Raw genomic sequence first — 23,015 nt, forward strand, 5'->3', positions numbered from 1 at the left:
CAAAGTTGGAGCCCCCGCCGGGTGCTGGAATGTCCCACGACCATGAAGCCGCGCCGGGCGATGTACGGCCCCGCTCCGGGTCGTTCCAACCCCGCGACACGGGCTAGAGAAGTCGCGTTGCGGGAACTCCGGAAAGCGGTCTCCACCCGGACCCACAAGCTCCCGATGTCCCAGTCCACCGGACCTGCGGCTGCAGCTGGAGCCTCCGAGCTATCTCATGATGTAGTGAAATAGTGACCGAGGAACTTAATTAGGTTGGAAATGAACTGGCAGGTGCAACTACATGCAGCTGTTTTCCATTGTATTAATTGACAAAACTTAATTCTTATGGAAAATTTATTTCACCTATTGTACTGAAAAAATACATGCATTTATTTTGTTGATAAAGCAAAAATATTGCAAATGATAGAAATCCAAAATAAGCATAGAAAATGACTGAAGCACCTAGTGAGGCAGCATCTGGTGAGAGAGAATGGGCGTTAATATTTTGGGTCAGAACTGGTTTCTGATGAAATTTGATGGTGGGTAATTAACCCCAAGTGTCAACTTTGTTTCTTCCACCACAGATGCCTAACTTGATTGGTAATTTTGGGATTTTCTATTTTTTTTAATTCACAAATTTCTTGAGTCTTTTGCACTTGGAGAATGCAGCAAAGGACTGCAGCATGTTGCACGTTTGAGAAGTGGTTGCAGCTGTGATGTGGGAAATGCAATGATTAATTTTTGCAGCGTAAGCTGCTACAAATGGCATTCTACCACATTGTTAATGGGGTTGGATTTTGCTCCTGTGTTTGACTGGCTCGACGTTTAGAGTGTATGCAGTCTACTGTTTTAAGTGCCCTGTGGTTGAGTGTTTGAGGTTATTAGTGTTTGCTTGCTAATTTCCGGCTCCATGTACACGGAAATTAATGTGAAATGATTGTCTTTCAAATAAACCCAGAAACCAGCTAGAAACCTGCCGAATATGTCAATGGGTGCAAAGTTGTTCAGAGTTGTAGTCATCAAACACAGAAACAGGCCCTTCAGCCTAACCCGTCCATGCCGACCAACATGCTCCATCTAAATTAGTCCCATTTGCCTGCGTTTGGTCTATATCCCTCAAAATCTTTTCTATCCATGTACTTGTCTAATATCTTTGTTATTGTACAGGCTTCATTTATTTCCTTCAGCAATTCATTCTATATACTCGCTACTCTCGGTGTGGAAGAAGTTACCCCACGGGTTTTCCCTTTAGCCTTAAACCTTTTGCCCTCTAGTATTTGATTCCGCGACCCTGGGGAAAAAAGACTCCATGCATTCTCTCTGTCTATTCCTCTCATGATTTTATTCACATCTCAGATTGCCCTTCAGACTCTTGCACTCCAAGGAATAAATTCCTAGCCTGCCCAAACTCTATTTAAAAAAAAAAAACATTTGTACAGGTACATCATGTATGGGAAAGGTTAAGAGGAATATGGACCAAACATGGCAGTGGGATTATTGTAGATGGGGCATCTTGTTCGGTATGGGCAAGTTGAGCCATATAACCATATAACAATTACAGCACGGAAACAGGCCATCTCGACCCTTCTAGTCCGTGCCGAACACATATTCTCCCCTAGTCCCATATACCTGCGCTCAGACCATAACCTCCATTCCCTTCCCGTCCATATAACTATCCAATTTATTTTTAAATGATAAAAACGAACCTGCCTCCACCACCTTCACTGGAAGCCGAAGGCCCTATTCCCATGCCGTGTGACTCTATGACTCTAGCTCAGGCTCTTTAATCCTGTACTCCATTTCCTGACTGATGAAGGCCAGGGCCAGTGTCGGAAATGCCTTCCCTTTCTGGCTGCAATGATATTTTCAGGGAATTATGTACTTGTATTCCTAGATTCCTCCACTCTACAACTCTCTCCAGGGCCACTGTGAAGGTCCTGCCCTGGTTATACTTCCCAAAATGTAAAACCTCACACTCGCCTGAATTAAACTCCACTAGCCATTTCAAGGCCCACTTGCCCAGCTAAACAAAATCATGCTGCAATTCTTGCTAATGATCTTCACTGTCCACAATACCAACTACTTTAGTGTCATCTGCGAACTTACGAATCATGTCCCTGCACGATCAGAGGATATTTCTGAGAGACTTAACAGATACTGTTCTCCAGTCAATAGAAAATAATTTCCCTGAACATATTATCCAGTTTTTTAGTCGGTAAGTCACTCCAGAGAGTTGTGAATTTGTGGAATTCTCTGCCTCAGAAGGCAGTGGAGGCTGATTCACTATTTGCATTCAAAAGAGAGTTACAGCTCTCAGGACTAGCGGAATCAAGGGATACGCGGAGAAGGCAGGAATGGGGTACTGAATGGTTGATCAGACATGATCACATTAAATGACTTATTCCTGCATCTATTTTCTCTGTATCTATGTATCTGTGATTGTCAGGGTTATCGGCAGTAGTGGGGACGCTGAAGTAAAGCAGAAAAAGGTCTTGGTCACAGATTTCATTCAAGATATTTGCTGAGTTGCATTTGCATAAGTATAATAGGGTGAGTTGACTATGCTGAGATTCAGCATGCCAAACCCTTTGCATCAGGGTTCCCAATGAGTTCGGGCGAGGTCCAAAGAATTTGCCAACAGTGTTTTTAAGTAGAGTCTTACCTTTGTATATTGTGCCTTTCATCTCCCTTTCAAAGACATCCCAAAGTACTTTGTGGCCCTTGAGGACCATTTGAAGGGTAGTCACTGTAGTCCTGGAGCAAATGCAGCAGCCTTTTGATACACAGCAAGAACTCCCAAGACATCACTGAGTTAATAACTATATCATCTGCTTTAATGATATCAAGAGTCTAGACTGTTATATTGACATATGTCCCAGATAGAACAATGAAATTCTTACTTGTAGCAGCAAAACAGAATATGTACTGTAAATGTTAAATTCAGTGAGAGGTAATTATTGGCTGGGGCATTAGTGAGATTTTCCAAACTCCATTTTGAAAAAAAAATGCCATGCGATATTTTGCGTCTTGCTGAGAGAGCTCAAATTAACACATTGTGTAATACAGTGAAAAATCTTTTAATGCAGCATGTTTGGGACTTTGGTGCTATTGGACAGACACATTTTTGAACTATTTTGTCAAGAGTGCTTTATTGTCTTATAAACTGGAACGGTACAATGGAGTTCTTATTTGCAGAGACAGCGCAAAAGGTTTGGAAACGCATCATAATAGTTTGGAAACACAATCTAACATATTATCAAAAGATAAGATAATAAACAGGCAAAAAAATCCCATGTTAAAAAACAAAATAATATAGTGCAAAAACAAAACAGCCCAAAGTTCCGAGTGCAACCCATGCAGTTCATAGTTTGGTGTTTATTTGTTGTTTTGATGTTATTGCAATCAATACTGCAACAAACATTTAGTTCATTTGTTTTTAATACTCCAACCCACTTGATTCACTTGTTTTAACTTTAAAGATGCTACATAGTTTTGGACTGGAAAGGTTTGGAAAGACATTGAGTTAAACGTAGGCAAATGGGACTAGCTTGGTCGAAAAGGACAATTTGCGGTGAAGCGCCTGTTTCTGTGCTAAGTGACACAATATAATAGTGTGGAATGACATTGACTAAATGACATTGACTTTAAAGTACATTTTCCAGTGAACCTGTTAAATTTCAAGGAAGCCTGGGAAACTGAAACAGCTAGGTTTCGACAGTCAGAGTCCGGGAGCCCATGAATTCCACAGAGCGCGCGAGACTTGAGCCAAATGCCAAACCATCAGAATTTATAAAGCATCAAAGACTGGATCATAGGTAGACTGGAGAAACTCAGCGGGTGAGGCAGCATCTATGAAGCGAAAGACTAGGCGACATTTCAGGTCCAGACCCTTCTCTAGACTGATGTCGATGGGGGGGGGGGAACGGGAACGAAAGGAAGAGGCAGAGACAGTAGGCTTGTGGGAGAGCTCGGAAGTGGAGGGGAAGGAGGGAGAAAGCAAGTACTACCTGAAATTGGAGACGTCAATGTTCATACCGCTGGGTCCCCTTGAGCAGGTGGTCATTCATCCCCTCAAACCTGATTTTCTCCCATTCAATGAGATCTTGTTTGTTGACTTTAGAAGAGTAAGGCTGAGGATCCACAAACCTATCTAGAATGGTGGTCTAAAACTGGGCGTGCATATCTCCGAAAATCTGTCCTGCACCCAGCACATTGGTGCAATCATAAAGAAAGCCCTTCAATGCCTCTAGGCGTAGGAAAGAACGACAGATGCTGGCTTAAATCTAAGGTAGACACAAAATGCTTGCGTAATTCAGCAGGTCAGGCAGCATCTCTGGAGAGAAATGGGTGGTGTTTTCAAGTCGAGACCCTTCTTCAGACCTCTACTTCAATGCCTCTACTTTAAAAGACTGAGAAGATTTGGTATGTCAACACATACTCTCTTGAACTTCTATACATGTACAGTAGAGAGCATATTGACTGGTTTCCTCACGGCCTTGTTCAGTAACTCAAACGGCCAGGCACGACGACGATTGCAAAAAGTGGTATACACTGCCTAGTCTGTCACGGATACTGACCTTCCCACCATCGAAGGGATCCACAGGAGTTACTGCCTCATAAAGGAAGCTAGTAACATCATAGACCTACATCCAGGCATGATATTCCGATTTAAATCCCATCCAATCAGCCGCTGTCGCTAAGCGCATTGCGTCCAATCACATAATGTGGTCCGTACCGGTCACTTGATGGCCAATCAACCGCTGTTTCTAAGGGGGTTGCGTCCAATCACCGACCAGCTTCCCAAAAAATCCGCTTCGGCCTATATTTCTCCAATCAGCCGCTGTCTCCAAGGGCGTTGCTTCCAATCGCATAATGCGCCGATCTCTCGGCGGCCAATCAGAAGCGGTCTCCGAGGAGCGTAGCGGCCAATCACCGAACACCTTCCCTTACTGAAGCAGAGGATGGGTGCAGAAGCCAAGAGAAAGGAACATGCTAGCAGCCCCTCAGGCAAGAAAGAAGCACAGGGAAGCTACGTTGAGAAAGTTTACAAACAGAAAGTGTCGGGCAAAGAGGAAGTCAAACTAAAGTTTAGGTAATGTTACTTACAGTTACAGTGCTAGACAGTGCGTTGCCCCTTGAACCCCCACTGGCATTGCCCCTGGCCCCCGACTGGACCCCCAGCCAATACTTCCTACTTTTTTTCTGGAGGTGAATATCATGCCTGCACATCACCCTGGCCACACTCTCATTTCCCTGCTGCCACCAGAAAGAAGGCATAGGAACCTGAAAACTATAATGTCCAAGTTCAGGAGCAGTTTCTTCCCAACAGCCATCATGCTATGAAACACTACAAACTCTAAATAAGCTCTAAACTACATAGACTTGGGGGGTACACAAAAAAGCTGGAGAAACTCAGCGGGTGCAGCAGCATCTATGGAGCGAAGGAAATAGGCAACGTTTCGGGCCGAAACGCTTCTTCAGACTTAATAGACTTGGGGGGGCATTGTTTTTATTTTTGTACTATTATTGTTTGATTTTTTTTTTGGATATGTACTGAACTTTTTTATTGTTCATTATGATGTTTACAGAGTACAGTGTTGACATATATCTATGGTGCTGCTGGAAATAAGAATTTTATTGTTCTGTTTCAGGACATATGACAATAAAACATTCTTGATACTCCTGACATTCAAGGATCTTTGAGTTAAAAAACAAAACAATATTTGATTTAAAGGAATCATTAGCTAGCTTCAAACATAGACAGAATGCTGGAATAACTCAATGAGTCAGGCAACATCTCTTGAGAAAATGCAGAGGTGATGTTTCAGGTTGGGAGCCTTCTTCAGACTTTCTCCAGAGTTGCTGCCTGACCTGCTGAGTTACACCAACATTTTGTGTCTATGGTATAAACTGGAATCTGCAGTTCATTTTTACTAACGCTTCAGTTGTCCCTGAAAGATTTGCCTTTAATCCTCGGACTTGTCTGAAACCCACTGACTCTGAGGCAGGAGTGCATTCATGTGAGCCACAGCTGCCACTGAGATCCAATGCTCAGTGAAGTGTTGTCTCCCCAACGCCTGGATTGGTTCCAGCATCCTTGCTTTGTTGGAAGCTTCTCATCAGTGACTGCGGCTAATTGATTTGTATGATATGAAAGGTCACGCAGGGGGTAAGCGGGTTCAGTATCTTAAACTAACATCAATATTACTGTGCACTTGAAGGATGGCTTATGCGCAGTTGTAAACAGTAGATTAAAAGTCATTATTTCCCATTCTTACCTACAGTTACAGCACGCAGTGATGGGGACAATGCAGCTCGGAGCCAGCTGTGGGAATCTTGTGCTGTTACTCTCTTAATATGAAATGTTTACCAGAACTCCAGTTTACTGGTGGAACAAAGTAAATCTGATACAACATCAGTAGTTCCAGTCGTGTGGCACCGTGATGGCTCCTGTCCATGTGACTGGGCCACGAGAACTTTTGTGTCAGCTTTTGTACCAGCTGCCAGTTCAAAAGTTGAACTATGGAATAGGAACGTGTGTGTGTGTGTGTGTGTGTGTGTGTGTGTGTGTGTGTGTGTGTGTGTGTGTGTGTGTGTGTGTGTGTGTGTGTGTGTGTGTGTGCTGAGTGATGTGTGTGTGTGTGTGTGTGTGTGTGTGTGTGTGTGTGTGTTCAGTGTGTGTGTGTGTGTGGTGTGTGTGTGTGTGGTGTGGTGTGGGTCATGTGTGTGTGTGTGTGTGTGCGCGCGCGTGTGCGCAGCAAGGACTGAATAGGGAGATCCAGCATGGTTTTGCATATGGGAAATTATGTCCTGTGAACTTGCCTGAGTTTTTAAAAGAGGTGACCAAGAAGATTGAGGACAACATGGTGGAAGTTGCCTGCATGTCTTTGACAAGGTACCACAAGGTAGGCTCATCTAGAAGGTCAAATCACGAGATATAGCCAAACTAGACAATCTAACCCAGGCGAACTAGCCAATTGGATACAAAACTGACTAGAAGGAAGGAGACGGGGTGGTGGAAGAGAATTGGTTTTCAGACTGGAGGCCTGTAACAAATGGCGTGCCACAAGGATCTATCCAGTGTCCACTGGTGTTTGTTATTTATATCAATTAACTGGATGTGAATATAGGTCCCATGTTTGACGATTTAGTGCATTAGATTACAATTGGTGGTCTAGTGGAAAATAAAGTAGGTTATTTACAGTTACAAAAAGATCTTAATCAATTGGGCTAAGGGATGGCAGAAGGAGCTTAATTCAGATAAATGCGAGGTGTTGCATTTTGGTAAGCCAAAGCAGGACAAGACGCACTGAAAATGGTAGGGCCTCGGAGAGTTTGTGGAACAGAGAGCCCCAGGGGTGTGGAAACAGAGTACCATGAAAGTGATGATGGGATAGGTAGACTAGGTGATGAAGAAGCCGTTTTTCACGCTTCATCAGTCAGGGTATTGAGTACAGTATTTAAGAAGGAACTGCAGATGCTGGAAAATCGAAGGCACACAAAATGTCGGTATGCCACATTTGCAATAATGTGTACAGTTCTGGTCTCTCTGCGACGGTCATTAAACTGGAAGGGGTGTAAACAAAAATGTTACCAGCCCTGGAGGTTTTGAGCTATGAAGATTAAAATTGATAAAGATAAAAAAAAGCTGGGTCTTTTTTCCTTGGAGCTGAAGAATTTCCTTCCCTGGGGGAAAATGGAAATTGCTATAAGGTGGGGGGGAGGGAAATAAAAATTTCACACAGAGGCTGTTGTGTATATGGAACGAGCTGCCAGTGGAAATGGTAGAAGCGAGTACAATTATGACATTTAAAAAAACACTCGACCGATATATGGAAAACACACACACACACACACACACACACACACACACACACACACACACACACACACACACACACACACACACACACACACACACACACACACACACACACACACATACACGTGCGCACGCACACACTTTTTCCCAATGAGCCAATGAAATTCACCGGTCAGCGCCAGTCTACAACCTATGACAACCTTCGACCACCTGGCAACCCACTAGGACCTCGTGGTGACCCACCTACGGCAGGAGAATTCTCGCTACTCTCCATGGCAGCTTCATTCTGGTCACGGCTAATTTTTCAACATGTTGAAAAATTTGTGGCTACCATAATGACGCCGCGACTAGTTCCCTGAATGCGGGAACTCCTCACGACCATGAAGACGACTCCCAGGCAACCACCCGCGAACATGTGACGACTGCATAGTCTCCTGCACGGTGAACGTAGAGACAGAGACTGGCATAAACTCGTGCTGTCAGGAAGGATTGTAGAATTATAATGCGGATTAACTACTGAGACATTTTTTTTATCCCCTTAATTCAAGGACGGGAAGGCCAATTGTTGTCCCACCTAACGCTGTCCTGATTTTCTCCATATTACAACTGTGACCAAACTTGATTATCATATAATGTTTGAGGTCTTCAACAAAATGCACCTTTTAATTAAGTTTGCTTGGGTAGCTTACTACCCAACTTTACAAATGGTGAAGAAGGGTTTCGGCCCGAAACGTTGCCTATTTCCTTCGCTCCATAGACGCTGCTGCACCCGCTGAGTTTCTCCAGCTTTTTTGTGTAACCTTACAAATGGTGAGTTCTTCAATTTTAGGTAACTAACCCACATCTTTCCCCTCCCATTTCTGTGCCAGGACCTTGACCTAACCCCCTCCTTTTTCCCCACTTCCCTCTCTTGAACCCTGGCTGACGTTGCACCACTCCCTCCCCCTCTTCCAGTGGCTACGCAATTTGCAACTTTTCTACCCTCAAGTTTCAAAATTCACAGCTGTTTATCCTTTTTGGGCTTACACCTGTCTTTTCACCTCTGGTCTTTGTCCAACAATTTGCCCATCAGAAAACCCCTTTGTCTGCGTTCACCTAGTACTACCCATATTCTTTCTTTACCCCTCCTCTTTCTGCTTTCTTTCCTCCCCTACCCTTGCAATCAGTGTGGAGAAGGCTCCTGACCCAGAAACATCACCTCTCCATATTCTCTAGAGATGAGTTACCTCAGCACTTTGTGTTCTTCTTTAATTGGGTGTGTTTTCCTCTAGTTGATCCAGTCGTCCCATGTTGTGAGTCGGTAGGTTAATTGGCCATGGTGTGTAAGTGGTTGGTGGGATGTTGGGATGAGGGAAGGTTAAAATACGTTAGCGTAGGATTACTGTTAATGCAACCATTGGTGTTGACGTTTGGCAAAGACTCAGCAAGCCCTGCTTATGTGCTGTATTTCTCTGATTTCTATGGACCCGAATAACTGGCATCGGAATTGGAAGAGTTTGTATATCTTGTAGAAGGTTGGAGAGCATGAGAGGGAGGAATCATAGTTGAATGAGAAGTTGAAAACCTGAGCTGCTGCTGAACTAGATGCTAGTGAGGGTCAGCACACAGGGAACTTGAAGACAATGATATTCACATATGGGAGCTTGGTAAGAATATCATTGCTTTGGGGAGAGACAGCATTGCAGAGCAAAGAAGAAACAAATGGATTTAGGGACGATCGCATTTTCATTTGGCTTTGTAAATCAGCTATTCAGATCTTATTGGAAAAACGGGGAATAAAAATAGAAAATTCTGTAGAACTTGTGGCAAGCCGGGCAGCATCTAGAAAAGCAGAAAGATAACATTTCAGATCATGCTTCTTTGACCTCAAACATCAATTGAAAACATCTGAGTGTTTTCAGCCATTTCTATTTGTATTTATGATCTCCAGTAACTGCGGTTTTTAATTCTCATGTGAAATAGAGAAGCTAATTGAAAAGCAATACTGTTAAGGATATTCCCTGGGTTTGAAAGATCTGGCTTTTGAAGAAAGCCTGGTAAGAATGAGTCGCTTTCTTAACGATAAAGAAACCAGATGCGAGATGTTAGACTTTACTTTAGACTTTAGAGATACGGCGTGGAAACAGGCCCTTCAGCCCATCGAGACTGCGCCAATCAGCCATCTTGTGGTCTCTTACACCATCCTACACACTAGGGCTAATTTACAATTTGAAAAAAACAAACTAAAATCAATGTTTACAACCTGTACATCTTTGGAGGTAACTGGAGCATCTGGAGAAAACCCATGCGATCACAGGGAGAACGTACAAACGCCATACAGACAGCACCCGTAGTCAGGATAGAACCCGGGTCTCTGGCACTGTAAGGCAGCAAATCTATCTCTGTGCCACTGTGCCGCCCGATGTAATAGAAGTTTATTGAAAAAAGTATCTGCAACCATGACAAATTAAACCTTGAGGATCATTTTTCCTCAGCAGAGAGCACAGTAATAATAGAACGTAAATGTAAGGGTGAATTTCCACTGCCAGAATCGCAGTAACACTGCATTCAAAAAGCAATAATATGTTCATTATAATTTAATTCAGATATCTGAATGGACTAAATGATTGATTTTAGACTGTTGAATCAGGAGGACCGGATGTCTTTTGCCCGCCACCTCCTTCAGGTAGTTTGAATGCAATGTCCTAGGTGAATATGAGACAAGAATAGATACCAACTGCTTCTGATACCAACACAGTTGGCCTGTCTTTAAACACTGCTGCCGTTCTGTGGGTTGGAAAGAGTGGATTGGCTCTGTTTCTGGACAGAAAATCTGGGCCCACTGGTCCTTTGGAACTCTTTCCTCAGGATTTGTTCATAGACCTAATCTGGGTGGGGCTGGAAGAGGGCTTGGCTGGGTGCCTTTTCATTTAAGTTATATTTCTGAAGGCTATGGAAAATGTCCGAGCACTCAAGTGAGACTTGAACAATGGAGAAGGGTGAGATTGCATTTTCAGTTGGCACTCGTCCACTTAGTTACATGTCTTGCGTATTTTTAAATCTGAAAGGATTTTCCTCTCTCCAGAATGTTTATCATTATTGTTTTATAATTGTGGAATGCCGAATAATGTTCTTAGTTATGAGTTTGCGAATTTAAGTTTTTCCGATAGAATGAGTTTGCTTTACAAAACATTATTCAACAAAAACAATGCATCGAGTCAGTCAAAATGCATAGGAAGTAGCTCCAGATGCTGGTTTAAACCAAAGATAGACACAAACAGCTGCAGTAAATCAGCGGGTCAGGCAGCATCCTTGGAGAAAAGGAATAGATGACATTTCAGGTTGAGATCCTCCTTCAAACTGAGTCAGGAGTAAGGGAAACGAGAGATTTAAACAGTCGTATACAAGCCCGTGCGTTCCCTCTCTATTCCTCCCCCACCCTAGTCATCCTACTACTTTCACTGTCATCCTGTTAAGTTTCACTGTCTGTATAACTCAAAACCTAGCCCACAGCAAACAATGGACAATTGTGGGGTCCACCTTTCCTTGCCCATTGTTACTTTTTGCATATCTTTAATTCATTAGTCCAATATCTCTCTATATCACTGTCTATATATCTGTAATTTCCCTTTCTCTTTCCCCCTGACTCTCAGTCTGATGAACGGTCTTGACCTGAAACGTCACCTATTCCTTTTCTCCAGAGATGCTGCCTGACCCACTGAGTTACTCCAGCTTTTTGTGTCAATCTTCGAGGCAGTGGTTTAGCATAGCGTCATAGCATGGAAGGATGCCATTTTGCCTGTTGAGCTTGTGGTTGCTCCCTCCTTTCCTTAGAACACGACTGTGCTTTATCCTTGTGTGTCCATCCAATTTCCACATGGAGGCAACCATGCTTTCAGCCAGGAAGTTTTGGATCATGGTTATTCACTACTTGAGGCTGATTTTCCTCATGAGCCTGATTATTCTGCCCTTTGCTGTAACTCTGGGTTTTGTCCCTTATTCTGATGCAAATAATTTCTCCTTATTCACCTCAATTATTTGTAAAGGGACTTCCATCAAATCATCCCTTAACTACCACAAGGAGATTAATCCTAGTTTCTCTGGTCTATTAATGTATCGGAATTGCCTCACTTCCAGGGCCATTCCACTAAATATGTTTTCTACCCTCTGCCTTGAATATCTTTCTGGAAGATTAATGAGAGGGAGTGCAGAGAAGGTTCATCAAATAGATTCCTGGGCTTGGGCATCTGCCTAATGAAAAAAGATTAAGTTGACTCTGTTTGTGTTCACTAAAATTAGAGAGGGAATCTAATTGAAACATAATAAATTCTGACAGCACTAGACAGATTGGATGTTTTCTTTGACCAGGGTGTATTGTGTACAAGGGGCCAAAGTCTCAGTTTAATGGGCAAGGGATTTAGGACTGCGATGAGAGAATGAATGTGCGGAATTCACTACCATAGCATCTGGAGATCAAGTCACTGAATATATTTAAGCAGGAGAAATACATTTTTAATACACTCAAGTGACAAAGGTATGGAGAGAGACTAAGACTATGGGATAGTGATAAGGAATCATCCGTGATTGGGTTGAATGATTAGGAAGGGCGTCAAAGGTTACGGGGGGAAAAGCAAGAGAATGGGGTTGAACGGGAAATTGGATCAGCCACGATCGAATGGCGGAGCGCACACAATGGGTCGAATTGCCTAATTCTGCTCCTACATCTGATGATTATGTATGGTGGAACAGATTCAAACAGCTCAGTGACCAACTCCTGCACCTATTTTCTTATATTTCAACCAGAATTGAGTTCATGACTCCATTTGTGGCTAAACCAGTGTTTGATTTATTTATCCTATCACTTTGAATTCTGTGATTCTATTTATAAATCTCAGACTTGATGTAAATCAGGTACCACACACTATTTGATTCCAGTAAATGGTTGAATAAAGGCTTCTTGTTCAGTGCTCAATTTATATTGATGAAGTAAAATATAGGATGTTATTTTATTTTGCTGGCATAATAATTACTGGCAAACCTGTGATCTTCAATGTTTGAGCCTTGTTTTAAAGGACTTGAGGTACAATTAAGTACAAAATTCGCATTGTTCTGTTGGACCTAGTCAAAAATGCTGGAGAAACTCAGCGGGTGAGGCAGCATCTATGGAGTAAAGGAATACGCGACGTTTCGGTTCGAGACCCTTCTTCAGACTGATGTGGGTGGGGGAGGAAAAGAAAGGAAGAGGCGGATACAGTATGCTTTGAGAGAGCTGCGAAGGGGAGGAGAAGGAGGGAGAAAGCAAGGACTACCTGAAATTGGAGAAATCAATGTTCATACCGCTGGGGTGTAAACTGCCCAAGCGAAATATGGGGTGCTGGTCTCATACTTTGCAGTGGGACTCACTCTGGCCATGGAGGAGGCCCAGGACCGAAAGGTCGGATTCAGAATGGGAGGGGCAGTTGAAGTGCTGAGCCACCGGGAGATCAGGTTGGTTATTGCGAACTGAGCGGATGTGTTGGGTGAAGCGATCGCCAAGCCTGCGCTTGATCTCACCGATGTAGAGCAGTTGGCACCTGGAACAGCAGATGCGGTTGGAGGAGGTGCAGGTGAACCTCTGCCTCACCTGGAAATACTGCTTGGGTCCTTGGATGGAGTCGAAGGGGGAGTTAAAGCTACAAGTGTAGCATTTCCAGCGGTTGCAAGGGAAAATACCATGAGAAGGGGTGGTTTGGGTGGGAAGGGACGAATTGACCAGGGAGTTATGGAGGGAGCGGTCTCTGCGAAAGCAGACGGGAGGAGGTGGGAAGATGTGACCAGTGGTGGGATCCCGTTGGAGGTGGCGAAAATGTTGGAGGATTATTTGTTGTATATGACGGCTGGTAGGGTGGAAGGTGAAGACAAGGGGGACTCTGCCCTTGTTACGAGTGGGGGGATGGGAAGTGATAGCAGAGTTACGGGGTGTTGAAGAGACCCTGGTGAGAGCCTCATATATAGTAGACGAGGGGAACCCCTGTTCTCTGAAGAATGAGGACATCTCCAATGCCCTGGTGTGGAACACCTCATCCTGGGTGCAGATGCGGAGTAGACGGAGGAATTGGGAGTAGGGGATAGAGCCCTTACAGGAAGCGGGGTGGGAAGAAGTGTAGTCTAGATAGCCATGGAAGTCACTGGGTTTGTAGTAGATGTCGGTTAGTAAGTCTGAAGAAGGGTTTCGGCCCGAAACGTTGCCTATTTCCTTCGCTCCATAGATGCTGCTGCACCCACTGAGTTTCTCCAGCTTTTTTGTGTAACCTTCGGTTAGTAAGTAGTCTGTTACCTAAGGGTCTCAACCTGAAATGCCACTTATTCTTTCGCTCCATAGATACTGCCTCACCCGCTGAGTTTCTCCAGCATTTTTGTCTACCCTCGATTTGTCCAGCATCTGCAGTTTTTTCTTAAAAATGTGTTCTGTTGGACGATCTGTTGCCTCCCTAAATCTCTTTATTGCTCTTTTAGGATTGCCCTCAAAATCTATTTCTTTGACCAAGGTTTGGGTTAAACCCTGGGTGGTATATTTTGTTTCCTGCCAATCCTGTGTGGCACTATAAATATTTGATGAGTAAATAAAATATGCTTTGTAAATGTGTTATATTGATCTTTGATCTGTCAGTCTTGATCTGGTCACCTTGGTGTTATATATTTTGTACTAATTGGTCAAATGTAAACCATGTTTCTGTGGTTTTACACCTCCAGCCCAACAACCTATAATTTTCAAAAATATGCCCTTAAGGGCATCTCTCCATTGAGAATTATTACAGGAAAGCCTGGTTAATGGAGTGAATGGATTGTTGTGGATTTACAAATCACTTGCTTCAAAACCTGCTTGTTTATGTTTCTAAAAACGTATTGAACATTTCAAAGATTGTGAAATCTACCTGCAGAATTGAAAAATGTGGATTTAACATTATAGCCTGAGGTTCTGTCTCAAACGAGATGTGTATCTACAAAGGAGGAGCAGAAAAGCTTTTGTTGGCAATTACAATTAGTTGCATAATGTAACAAGTTTAAAAGGAGAGAAAACATCCTACTGCCTATCCAAAAATGAAGGTCAACCCAATGTAAAAACACAAATATAAGCAAGAGAAGACCATTCAGCCCCTTTCCCTCAGTTTACTTAATATTCGGAAATGTCTAAAATCCTGTACAGTTTACCTTTGTTAACATACACTTTCTCGGGTAGGAATAATTGATCTAAGAGCATTTTTTTTAATGACGGCCTGGGCGTTTGTTCTATTGTACTCAGGCCAATGTTTTCATTGCTGCATCAGTAATCCGTATATACTGAAAGCGGGTAATGTGCTCATTAACACTTTGCTATCTGAGTGCTGGTGTCAAATTGGATGTTATCTTTTCCACATTAAAGGCATACCTGCACTTCAAGTGGAGGCTGTGAAGTGTTGAGGGGAATTTTTCAAATTGTGACGGTCCTTTTTGTAAATGCAAATGTTATCTTTACTTCATTGCTATTTGTTTTATCCTGCCACCTGCCATTGATGCCTTCAGATCCTTGGCTGATCAAGAAAGTCAGTAGAGTGTTTAAAAAAATGTTTTACTCAACTAAATTTGGATTTCCTTTAGAATGTGAAGGAAGCTTGCTGCAAATTTGATTTGTAACTTGTTTGATTTCTGTTGATAAGGACTTGATTTAATCTTTCGTCATATGAAAGCAGTCCATCAGATTTATCATTTAAAGTACTCTGTACTGTTCTATAAGTATGTAATCTTAGACTATGGTTTTTCTCCCTCTCCTTGCATTTGTCAGCACTCCAACATTTTCACTTTACCAAAGCTAGCTTTTAGCATTCCAGATCATTGTTAAAAGAGAAACCTTATGAAGTTTTACTCTGCAGCTTTTCAACTAAATTCTGTGCTTGCTCTGCAAATGTCTCCATTTTCTTCTTTTCCATCTGGAGGAGCTTGGAGCCGCAGGGCAACTTAACAACAGAGGCCACAGTTACCGATGGAGAGAAGGCCTGATGGCTGGGGTGCAGTTTTTATTTGAAAAGAATTGGGTTTGTGAGGCTAGACAAAAATGCTGGAAAAATTCAGCATCTATGGAGCGAAGGAAATAGGCAACATTTCGGGTCGAGACCCTTCTTCAGACTGATGTGAGGGGGTGGGGGGGGGAACGGGACGAAGAAAGGAAGAGGCAGAGACAGAGACAGTGAGCTGAGGAGAGCTGAGGAGGGGAGGAGAAAGCAGGGACTACCTGAAATTATAGGTCAATATTCATTCCACTGGGGTGTAAACTGCCCAAGCGAAATATGAGGTGCTGCACCTCCAATTTACGGTGGGCCTCATTCTGGCCATAGAGGAGGACCAGGACAGAAGGGTCGGATTCGGAATGGGAGGGGGAGTTGAAGTGCTGAGCCACCGGGAGATCAGGTTGGCTATTGCGAACTGAACCTCTACCGCACCTGGAAAGACTGCTCAGGTCCTTGAATGGAGTAAAGGGGGGAGGTAAAGTGACAAGTGTACATTTCCTTCAGTTGCAAGGGAAAGTGCCAGGAGAAGGGGTGGTTTGGGTGGGAAGGGATGAATTGACCAGGGAGTTGCCGAGGGAGCGGTCTCTGCGGAAAGCAGACAGGGGAGGAGATGGGTAGATGTGGCCAGTGGTGGGATCCCGTTGGAGGTGGCGAAAATGTCGGAGGATTATTTGTTGTATGTGACAGCTGGTAGGGTGGAAGGCGAGGACAAGGTGCAGATGCGGCATGGACGGAGGAATTAGGAGTAGGGGATGGAGTCCTTACAGGAAGCAGGGTGGGAAAAAGTGTAGTCCAGATAGCCATGGGAGTCAGTGGGTTTATAATGGATGTTGGTCAGTAGTGTATCACCTGCGATGGAGATAGTGAGGTCTAGATATGGTAGGGAAATGTCAGAAATGGTCCAGGTGTATTTGAGTGCCGGATGGAAGTTAGTGGTGAAATGGATGAAGTCATGATGAAATAGATGATGTGGGTGCAGGAGGTAGCACCAATGCAGCCGTCGATGTAGCAGAGGTAGAGTTTGGGGATAGGGTCCTGGTACGCCTTGAACAAGGATTGTTCGACATACCCTACAAAGAGGCAGGCATAGCTGGGGCCCATGTGCGTGCCCATAGCTACGCCTTGTATTTGGAGGAAATGGGAGGAGTCAAACAAAAAGTTGTTACAGGTAAGGACCAGCTCTGCTAGGCGGAGGAGAGTATCAGTAGACGGGGATTGGTTGATTCTGCGGTCGAGGAAGAAACAGAGCTTTAAGACCCTCCTGGTGGGGAATGAAGGTATAGAGTGACTGGACATCCGTGGTGAAGTTAAGTGAATGGGGGCCTGGAAAATGGAAGTAGACGAAGTGCGTGTGAGGTGTCTTGAACATGGGTAGGGAGAGAGTTTACCAGGGGGGGATAGGATGGAGTTGAGATATGTGGAAATAAGTTCGGTGGGCCAAGAACAGGCACAAACAATGGGTCTGCCAGGACAGTCAGGTTTGTGGATTTTGTGGAGAAGGTAAAATCGGGCCGTGCGGGGCTGGGGAACAATGAGGTTGGAGGCTTGGTTAAATGACTGGACTTCTATATCCGGGAGGCTGGAGACAAATTTCACTGTGCCAGATGGAGCTTTTGATTACTCTTTTATTGGTCATCTGGACTGTTAAGAGTTGATTTTGGTTTTAAAAAATAATAAAATCCTCTAGATCTGCTGACGTATGTAGGCAGAAGAAGAAAATCTTGAGACGGCATTTAGCACAGTGATTTAGAGGGTTAATTAACAGTGGCTCTAAATAGTCTGAATGCTAATTTCTTCATGATCAGCTGCCAAACCCAAAAAATGCTTCATCACTGATTTTCAGATTTTATTTATTTTTTAACTTTTATTTTTACCTAAAATAACCTTAAAATAGTCATACAAAATAATTGGCTAAAATAAAAATAATTACCAAAATGATAAAAACTTAATATCTACCCACTTTAAAGTTGAATACTTATATTTATGCAACATTTGTCTTTATAAGCAGTGTTTCAAAAAAGTAATACCCATAATTCTGGTGAATTGGGCGTTTGATTTGGCACCAGTAGATATATTGGCGTTGGAGATTAACATAGTTGTTAAGTGTTGCCTGCCTGCTCTTTTTCTTAATCAATGGGGTCACATTTGCTGTCTTCCAATCCACAGGAACCAATGCAGAATCTATAGATATAATTTTGGAAGTTGATGACCAGAACACTCGCTTATCTCTAAATCCATCATTTTCAAAGTTACTCAACGTAGATCATCAGGTCCTTGGGGCTTTAATTTTGTTGGCTTTAAATCTTGTCAACCAATCTAGCAATTGGTAAAAGAGTCGGAAGAAGGGTTTCAGCCCAAAACGTCGCCTATTTCCTTCGCTCCATAGATGCTGCTGCACCTGCCTATTTCCTTCGCTCCATAGATGCTGCTGCACCCGCTGAGTTTCTCCAACTTTTTTGTGTAACCTTCGATTCTCCAGCATCTGCAGTTCCCTCTTAAACAATATTTTATTGTCATGTGTACCTAAGTACAGTGATATTTATTTTGTATACAGTTCCATGACAATTCTACTATGCATTAGGTGCAATGATACTAAGTATGAAATGCAGGAGAGATGCCAGAAGACTGGAGGGTGGCAAATGTTGTGCCTCTATTTAAGAAGAGCTGTGGGGAAAAGACTGGGAATTATAGACCAGTGAGGATAACATCTGTAGTTGGAAAGTTACTAGAGAATATTCTGAGGAACAGGATAGATATGCATTTAGATGGACAAGGGCTGATTAGGGATAGTCAGCATGGTTTTGCACATGGGAGGTCGTGTCTCACAAATCTGATTTGAGTTTTTTTAAAGATGTGATCAAAAAGGCCAATGAGGACAGGGCTGTAGATGTTGTACATATCGACCTCATTAAAGCGTTCGACAAGGTTCTACATAGTAGGCTGGTCTGGAAGGTTTGATTGCATGGGATCCATGGAGGGATAGTCGAACAGATTTTTTTTAAAAAGGCTTAATGGAAGGAAGCAGAGGGTGGTTGTGGAAGGTTGCTTATCAGACTGGAAGCCTGTGACTAATGGCGTGCTTTGGGGTTCGGAGCTGGGCCCATTACTGTTTGTCTTCGATATTTGTATGATAACATACATGACAAGATTAGCAAGTTTGCTGACGATATAAACATAGGTGGTAGTGTAGAAAGTGAAGATGGTTATCAAAAATTGCAACAAGATCTTGATCATCTACCGTTGCTCCATGCCACTGCAGGCTGCATCGTTTAGCTCTCCCGGCCACTTGGAGCAGCATCCAATTTAATGGAGCCCTGGGCTCCTTCAGGGCCTCCACCGTCTAGGCCCACCCAGGGTACCTCCGAATGCTTGGAAAGCGTAGGAGGTAAGCCTCCAGCCTGCTTACCGGCATCGTTCTTTTCCCCCGCCCACCGCCATCCTGAAGGTTGATGGCAAAGATGGCGACAATCGCTGCTCAGTTTTATCACCAGATGCTCAAAATACAATGGAATGAATGAATAAGTTTATTGGCCAAGTATGTACACATACAAGGAATTTACCTTGGTGCTCTGCTCGCAAGCGACAACACAACATACAGTAAACCATTAAGAATAAAACCTAAAGCATTAAGAATAAAACATTATAGTTTAACCATGTGAATAAAATAAAATACCAGTGCAAAAGGAGGCTACGGACTTATCCATTTCCTACCTCTCCCCCTGCCTCAATTTAATTCTCTTGTCGTTGACCATCTGTGACCAGCACTTGCTTTTATTTCCTTTTTACACGTTAAAATATACTAATGGACTCTAGTTCTTATGTTTCATGCCAGTTTAGTTTCAGTTTCTATCTTCCCATAATCAGTTCCTTGGATGCCCTTTGCTGTATGCTAAAATATTGACAGTGTTCAGGCCTACTTTGATTTTGAGCAACTGTGCAAGTCTCTTCCTTTGATTTAATACTACCTTTTATTTTTTCATTTCATCCCTAGATGGACCATTTTTTCCAGTTGTTTTCCTGTTGCTTCTAAAGTATATTTATTTTGATAATCACGCAGTTCCTCAAATTTTGGTCCATCATCATATCTTTTTAATGAAGTTTTCCAAATGTGTACAGCCACCTCATCCCCTGCTATCTTTATTGTTTAGTTTGTTTCCATTTCAGGTTAGTGTTGGATTGACTACATCACTTTCAGACCCAATGTAAAACTTAATCAGATGATTGTCCCACTTCCTTACATACCCTTGAATACGGAGATATTAATGATCCATTTTTCATTTGCCAAGTGTGGGATCTAAAGCCTTTCCTTAAGTGATTCTCAAAACATAATTGATCTAGTAAACCATCTTGTGCACATTCCATTTGAATTCCATTTGCACTAAGATCTTATATCTTTTCCATTAATCTACCGACTCACTGTAAATGAAATGCCTCCCTGGCTACTACATTAATCTGGTTTTATTTTCCGATATCTGCATTGCCTATTATAACTATGATTTGGTGGCCAAATGGTAACCTCCAGCAAATGTTTGCTGCCCTTCTTATGTCTCTGCTCCACTCAAACTGATTCTAATTCTATATTATGATCTGCTGAGCCAAATTATTTCTCACCTCTGTACTGATCTCATCCCATACTAATAGCACTGCTCCACCTCCTTTAACTTTTTGGTCTGACCTTCCTGAATGTCCAATCACCTTGAATATTCAGTGTTGAGCTCCAGTCACTTTGCAGCCATGTTTCTGTATTGGCAATAAGATCACACCCTTTCACTTGTGCCATTAACTGATCTCTTGCGAATGCAACATGCATTTAAAATTAGTATGTTTTAATTTTACCCTTTAAAGCTTTTCAATATTTATTTTGATGCTTGCTGTACTCTTCCCAGCCTATTTAATTTGTTTGTTATTTTTCTAGCATCCATTTCCAGTTATTTTCTCACCTCTCTGAATTCCAAGGTTCCATGACCGTTGTCGAGTTAATAACTCAGTTCAGCCTCCTTTTGCATTCCTTCTTGTGAGGATATTGGCCCCAGCCCTTTTACAGTGTTACCTGTACAATTCATACACGTAGCCATCTAGGCAATAAATTGTCAGCTAATCTATGCTGGCATAGATTTGCTGCCTCCTCCTTTGCCATCCTCTCACTCTTTATAACATCGATACGTGATGTTCCGGGTCGAGACCCTTCTTCAGACGGTCTGAAGAGTCTGAAGAAGGGTCCTGACCTAAAACGTCGCCTATCCATGCACTCCGGAGATGCTGCTTGATCTGCAGAGTTATTCCAGCATTTTGCATCCTTTTGTGTAACACAGCATCTGCAGTTCCTTGCTTCTATTCCCTCACTCTTTATACTTGCACACTAGTGTCTCTCCGCAGGCGTACCTGTTGTGGTTCAATATTCTTAAATAGACTAAAACGCAAATAAAATCGGTGATCAAGTAGTACATTCTTTATTTTGCCAGGCGGGTGTGGTAAAACTCTTAACAGTATGCAGATTACAGACTATACAGAGTTCTCATCCCCACACAAAGGAGCAGCGATCGAATTACATATATATATATATATACTCCAATAATCAACGATTCAGCAATACGTTATCTATAAAACGTAGCACAGCCTCTTGCTTCTTAATATTAACAGATCCTAAAGATTGAAAGCATAAGAAGATTGACAGGTTCTTCTGACAGAGAAAGAAGGTTATATTTCTGCAGAACAAGCATTTTGTTTTTTTCTACTTATGATGCACATCATAATATTGTGGAACAAGGGTTGGTTCCTATGTTTATGTTACAGAGGAGACGCTCGTGAAACTTGTGCTTGTTATCTCATTTAAGTTATTGGAATGGGAACATCAACTGTCTGCTAGCTTTGTTAATGTACTGAAAGCAAAGGTCGGTGTGTTTTGCTGGCCTTTCAATTTAATAGAAGAAGGTTAAAGCTTGTCTTAGTTTCATCAGAATCCATTTTGTGTTTTTAAATCATTATTAACTTCCACACACTGCCTGTCAGAGCATTCATGTCACAAAGTGGTGCGCTGGCTGCAAGTGTAGTCACTATTAGTCACAATGCTAATGCAAATGGCTGTAATTAAGTTATTGAGGGAGAAATAATGGCCAGTTCCGTGTAGAAAGCTCTGTAGCAGCTCTTCAATATAGTGCTATGGGATCTTTCACCAGAGCAAGCCAGGGTCTGGCTTTATTGCTATCTGAAGCATAGTACTTGTGACTCTGCACTAACACTCAGTATTGAGCTGGTGTGTAAGCATGGACTGCAGACCCTCAATTGTTTTCGAGCCTCAGCTGACACCAGTCTCAACCAGCACACAGAATCGAGGTCCACAGTTGCAGAATTGTCTCCTGATTATAAACACTATGATTTCTCTAGCATGCTGCAGGTGACTGGAGGATTGTCATACAATGCAAACTATGCCTAAAATCTATTGCAGTTACTTTGCAGTGTCCAGGTGAGAATAAGGGAAAATATTCACCGTCATTTCACAGGACTAGTGGTGTTAGTCCGCGAGCATTGTCACTTTCATTTCACTGCACATCTCGTATGTGTATGTGACAAATAAACTTGACTTGACTTGACTTGACTTGACTTGCTGTTTGCAGCTGGGCTAAAAAACCCACAGGCTTCTGATGGATGTCTGATCTCTAAGGAAGTCCCAACACCTTTAGAAAGGAAATACAGCTGTTGAAAGTTATGGATATCTGAGATAGTTGTTTTTAATAGGAAGTTAGTTCATTGTCTGCTCGTGGAGTTTACATGATCGATGATCCATGTCGGAAAGTGAGGCAGCTGGCTCTCCGGGTTCCTGCAACTAGGGGAGCAGGAGGATTTCAGGATCCCTTTCAACCTCCCAGGCTTATTCTGTCATTCGATTGCAGGAATAAAGGGGTCTCACTGCAGTCAGAGAAGGATCGGGTAAAACTATGCTTGGAGTGTAGATTAACCAACTTTTCATGCAGGAAGGAGGTAAAAGCAAGGGAATGGGGAGGATGCAATGTACGTATTTGTTACCTAAACTTAACTCTACTTTTATATTAATTGTACTTCTCTTTCTACAGATGCTTAGTTGACCTGTGTGTTTGTCACATTTTTTGCTTTTGTTTCATGTCCATAAGTGATAGGAGCAGAATTAGCCCATTCGGCCCATAAAGTCAGCTCTGCCTTTCAATCATGGCTGATCTATCTCTCCCTCCTAA

The 23,015-nt window shown here is 42.7% G+C and overlaps 1 protein-coding gene across 1 annotated transcript in view; it reads left to right on the forward strand.

Moving 5' to 3' along the window:
- ctdp1 (CTD (carboxy-terminal domain, RNA polymerase II, polypeptide A) phosphatase, subunit 1) overlaps window positions 1-23,015 on the forward strand; it is a 284,417-nt gene that overhangs the window by 9,215 nt on the left and 252,187 nt on the right.

This window comes from Leucoraja erinacea, chromosome 4, assembly GCF_028641065.1.
Source record: "Leucoraja erinacea ecotype New England chromosome 4, Leri_hhj_1, whole genome shotgun sequence".
Taxonomy (NCBI): Eukaryota; Metazoa; Chordata; class Chondrichthyes; order Rajiformes; family Rajidae; genus Leucoraja; species Leucoraja erinaceus.